The sequence below is a fragment of the Phascolarctos cinereus genome, unplaced genomic scaffold (genome assembly GCF_003287225.1).
Source record: "Phascolarctos cinereus isolate Bilbo 61053 unplaced genomic scaffold, phaCin_HiC Scaffold_4;HRSCAF=312, whole genome shotgun sequence".
NCBI classification, from domain to species: Eukaryota; Metazoa; Chordata; class Mammalia; order Diprotodontia; family Phascolarctidae; genus Phascolarctos; species Phascolarctos cinereus.
The window spans coordinates 216,132,599-216,138,598 of NW_027555847.1; positions in this window are offsets into that span (position 1 = coordinate 216,132,599).

A 6,000-nucleotide genomic window follows, 5' to 3' on the forward strand; every position below is an offset into this window, starting at 1 on the left:
AGTAGAGAAGACACTTAAGTAGGGAGGAAAGGATTTTCAGTCCCCTTCAAATTATACTATTGAACTACTATACTTAGACCTCAGTCTAATCTTGCTTTTTAATAGATTGCATTGTCTTTCTCCATACTAAAAAATAATCATAACTCACATTTCTCTAGCTTTAAGGTTTACAAATCACTTTCCTCACAGCAAATCTGCATATAATGCAAAAATTTCACGGCCATTTTGTAGATAAGGACATGTAAACATGTAAGTTTTAAATTTTAGAACATAAACTCAAAAATTTTTTTAAAAGCCCTTCTGTTCTCAGATATATTAGGTCTTTCATTTTATGTCCCCAAATGATTCTTGATTCCTGGCACTTGACAATCAAGTGCTCTGTAAACGAGTTTCCTTCTATTCCTAAAGATTTAAGCCCCTACTCTTTCCTCTCTTCCTACTAATCAGCCAGTCAATAAGTCCTTACATTGTGCAGACAAGGAAATGAAGACACGGGAATCTCAAACAATTTGTTCAAAGTCAGAGAGAAAACTAGTGGCAAAGATGGAACTGTATAACCAGGCGTCCTGTCTCTCACTTCTGTGCTGGCCATTGGGTTCTGTTACTGTTCCTTTGTCTCTTTGGTATGAAATAATGTCTGATGCATGGATGACACCTCAAAAGTTAAGAACCCTATATGTAGAAGAATCCACCCATTAGACTCCACTATTTCATGCCAAAGAGACAAAGGAATGACATCAAAGCCCAATGGCGATGTTAGTGAACTGAGAAACAGGACACTTGGGTAATATCATTTCATCTCTGCCACTAGTTTATTGTCTGACTTTGAACAATTTCAAATTCCAATGCCTTAGTTTCCTGGTCTGTACAATACAAGAGGTTGTACTAGAGCCAGGGGTCTTAACCTTTTTGGTGTGTTATAGAGCCCTTTGGCAGTCTGGTGTAGCCTAGGGGCTCCTCAGAATAATGTTCTTAAATGCATAGAATAAAATACATGGTATTTCAAAGGAAACTAATTACATTGAAATAAAGATGCCAATTTTTTTTCACTCAAGTTCACAGACCCCCTTGAAATCTATGCATATTCCCCCAAATTAAGAACCCCTAGACTAGATGATTGCTTAGGTCTTCCTTAGCTCTGATTTGCTTATCTGTTTATATATCATACCCCCGGTAGAATTTAATCTCCTTGAAGGTAAGAACTAGTCTTTTGTTTTTCTTTTTATATCCTCAGAATCCATGATGCCTTGCACATATTAGGTCCTTTAAATGCTTGTTGAATTGAATCAAATTGAAGTGACATATTTAGTAACTAGGTGACACAGCAGATAGAGCACCAGGTCTAGAGTCAGGAAGACCTAAGTTCAAATTTGGCCTCAGTCACTTCCTAGCTGTGCGACCCTGGGCAAGTCATTTAACCCTCTTTGTCTCAGTTTCCTCACCTGTAAAATGAGCTGAAGAAGGAAATGGTCAACCACTCCAGTATCTTTGACAGGAAAACCCTAAATTGGGTCAGGAAGAGTCAGAAACAAATGAACAACAGTAAGAAATTTTACATTTAATAATATCTTTCTTAACAATGTTTTAATCCAACAATCTGATTTTTATGTTGGGTTATATAGAGTTGCATTCTGTTGGGTTCTGTGGGTGAGGTCTGGGACCACAGGGACCACAACATAGAGTGATTCAAAGAGCACTGAACATATAAACGTACTGAGCTGTCTAAGACTGGCTAACAAGCCAATTGTTAAATTTTCAATGTGAACATTTATATCTCAGATATTGGAAAATGCTACAAATCAGGGACCAACTTGTTTTGTTGATTGTCTAGACTTAAGAAAGTGATAGAGAATGTGTTAATAATTAAGGTTAAACTTGAAAGTGTATTGTGTATATATTTTTTTCTAGAGAGTCAGTTGTTAAACATTTGCCAGCACACACCTGATTAAACACTTCCAAAAATATATTACTTATTACCTAGAGAATATACAAACATGTGACATTCACCAAACTGTAGAATTACTCTTATAGTTCTCACTTTTTTTCCTTTACAAATTGGTAGAACCTATTTACTGAGAAATGAATGTAACTAGTATTGATGTAGCTAGTAATATATGTAGCTAGTATAGTAATAATATACGTAGCTAGTTAGTAACATATGTAGCTAGCTATATTAACATATATAGCTATCATATATGGTAGTAGTTTGCAAAGTGTTTTACAAATATTATCTCGTCTTATCCTCAACAATCCTGGGAGCTAGGTGCTATTACTACCTCCATTTTATAGACAAGGAAACAGGCTGAGAGAGGTCAAATGACTTGCCCAATGTCACACAGCTAGTAAGTATTGTTGTCTGGATTTATACTCTGCTTTTCTTGACTCTAGGTTCAGCATTCTATCCACTGCACTGCAAAATCTAATAGAACATTTCAGAAAGTACCTGGAGCTATGCTTTTGAGCTGTTATGCAGAAGGCCAGAGATTCTCAACAGTGGTGATCTGGTCCCCTGAGAAAGGGAATGACTGCCATCTGATGGAAGTTGTGGGGAACTGCTTGAAGGACTTGCTGCAAAACTAATGAAGGATGGCAGAAAGGAACACAACAGAAGCAGATCTATAACTAGACATTTCGGTACATACAGCACATTCATGGCAACCAGTGAAAAACATACCCCAAAATCAACTTCATAATTCATGACAATTTGCAGTGAAAGGGAAGGGACATTAGCTCTGCCATTTACTACTTATATGGACTAGTCATTTCATCTCCCAGGTTCCCCATCTGAAAAATGGGGAAATTGGATTAGATGCTCTCCAAGGTCCATTCCAGCTCTCAATCTATGATCCTAAGATAGGGAAAAGAAAAACTGTAATACAAGAATTAATTAAGACAAACTTTGTTGAGTGGGAGAGGAGATTAGAGACTACAGTGGCTCACAGACGGATGTTATTAACAACATGCACCATCTGGTATCTTCCTATTTTAGCTAATTAATCTTGCTAACTAGATTCTAAGCTCTGTTTTTCTATGCTTCTGGAGGAATGCATGTATGAAATGTCATGTCCTCTAAATTTCAGTTCCCTTAGGGAAAAGCCCTGGTTGCCTTACTTTAGATAAGGCTTTAAACAGGTAGCTGTTAAGCAGAGCAATAACCAGAAACATCTACTGAGAGCTGCTAGAGGCATGGACTAGAAGAAAGGAAATACTTTATAGGCAGACAGAGGGACTGTGAAGAGAACTGCTGGCATGATAAAGCAACCTCATAGGTATGCCTAGACCTACCCAGGGAAATACTTCAAGTGACACAGCCTCTAGAGAAGAGTTTCTCATGAATGGATGATATTATTTTCAATGGCCCTGATGCAAGGCCTGATACATATTTGTTTCATTTGACCTACAAATAAACTTGCTTATGCCTTGCCAGCCTGTGTGCTTATAAGGGGATCCGGTTACTATATCCTGGGGTGGTGGTGGTAATGTCAGATAATGAAGTTCCCAAATTATCTTGAGTGGGGCTAATGAGCTAGAGAAATGAGAAGTTCTCTGAACTATACCTGGGTCCTTTATGTATGTAAGGAGCTCTGATATGAGGCTTGCAATTATATTGTAAATGTCTGTGGGCAGTGATCACTATCTTACCCTCTCATCTCTAACACAAGTATTTACCCTCACACTTCCCTCCCAAGGCTCAAAATGCACTTTTGAAAGGAAACCTGGGCTCCTTCTTGATTTGAGATTAGCAGCACCTCACTGGGGATTGTTTCATTTCTCTCATTGATGACTTAAAGAGCTACCCCTCCCAGTGATGAGGAAAGGAGATAGAGTGAGACCCACCCTGTAGTTGGCATCAGAAAGGAATTTATCCTCTGCTCGAGGAGAAAACCCTGAGCAGGTGTCTTCTCTGGGAGGCATGATTACCAGAGGCTGTGCTCAGCTGGGGTTAATTGCTCATTAGGGTGGATACAGAGGCTATAAAAAGGAATCTGCCACAGTTAGGAACTCAGCTTTCTGTGGGAGTGTGGAAATCCTGTCATTCAAACACAGCTCACTGATAGCCCTTTATTCGGGGCTTAGCTCTCTGGGGCTTTAGTTGAAGTGTGTTCCTGATGCAGTGGTTTCATTAAACAATTGCCATTCAAAGAAATGATTCTCCACTTTAGAATTAAAGTGAAGTGATGGCAAGAGGACTGGGTTGGACTGGGGAGACATGAGTTTGAATCCTACTCACATCTAGGGGAGTGTTGGAGCCAGCTCATAACAGCTCTAGAGAACTGGTTGTTAAGTTTGTAGTGTGAACATTTACATTTCACAAATTGGCAAACACAACAAATCAGGGCTTGATTTATTGTTTGGTTGATTTCAAGACTTAAAAAAAATGAGAAAGAAAATGTTAGTAGTTCAGATAAAACTTGAAAGTATATTATGGGGCAGCTAGGTGGCACAATAGATAGATCACTGGCCCTGCAGTCCCTAGGACCTGAGTTCAAATTTGGCTTCAGACACTTATTAGCTGTGTGACCCTAGACAAGTCACTTAACCCTAATTGCCTCCAAAAAAATTTTTGTTATATGTACATTTTCCTATTAGAGAGCCTGTTGTTAAACATGTCAGCACATCACTGCTCACATCCTACCATAACTTGCCAAAGGAGTTAGAAAAAGCCAATAGGAGAGTTGGGTCTTGAGCTCAGGTCTTCTGACTTCTCATTCAGTGTTAACTTCTTTGTTTTTATTGTTAGAGCTGGAAGGAACCTTAGAAATACAGCCCCTTTATTTTACTGATGAAGAAGGTCATATGAAATTCACTGAGGAAGCTTAAGTCAGAGCCAGGAGTTCAGCTTAGCTCTTGTCACTCTTCCAGCTCTCTATGAAAGTGACACTATACTGTTGCTCACTCCCATTTTACAAAGCAGGAAACTGAGGCTCAAAGAAGATAAATGACTTGGCCAAGGTCACATAACTAATGTCAAAGGAGACACCTCTAGGCTCATTATGATTTCCACTATGCTACACTGCTTGCAGAGGAGTATGTTCACACATACCCAATCAATAATACTGGGTATGTTGATCACCTACTTAGAAAAGGACACCTAGTCTAGTGAAAAGAATTTTGAATTTGGAGTTAAAGGATCTGGGTTTGAATCCCAGATCAGATACTTGCTAATTTTGTGACTTTGTACAAATCATTTTCACTCTCTGAACCTCAGTTTCTCCCTTTGTAAAAGGAGAATATTAGTATTGTTCAGCTGTAAATCTTATATTTTTTATATACAAAAAGCTATATTTTAAGGGTAATGTCAAACAACACTCCTCTTACTGCAAAGTTCTGCATAAGCCATAGTCCTTACCCCCAAATCACTTACCCTCTTACTGGAGACAGAATTGTTGGCAAATGGGAAAAAATGTATTGCTGCTGGTCAGCATGCTATTCATGAGAAGGGAGGGGAGGTATTAATGACACTCAGAGGAAATGCTCTAGGTCAGAAACATCCCTCCCCATGATGTCTCAGTCTATAAGAGAGAGGCTCTGCAGAAATGGGCTGGTCTGCAAGCATGACCCTGAAAAAGATTTGAGAAAATGCAACTCCTTCCCTTTTTTGCAGAGGTGGGGGACTACTGATGTGAATTGCTATATACACTGTCAGACACAATTGATGGATTTGTTGGTATTGCTGAATTGCCTTTTCCTTTTTTTTTTCTTCTTGGTTACAAAAGATGGCTCACTGGCAAGGGTAGAGGAAAGAAGAGGGATATAGTCAGAAATTAAAACAAAAACTTAAAGAAATTAGTGTCACCCTAAACTGGGCATCCACCAACCACTTATCAAGTGCTAGCAAACCTTTTATGACCATCCCAATGCAACTTTAAAGAAAGCTCTTATTAAAAACTTAACATTGAATATCAACCTGTAAAACTAAACTTCATTTGTAGGTATTTATATTTAAATTAATGTCAGCAAATAAAGCATGGCAACATGAGTCTTAGCTCAATTGAATTT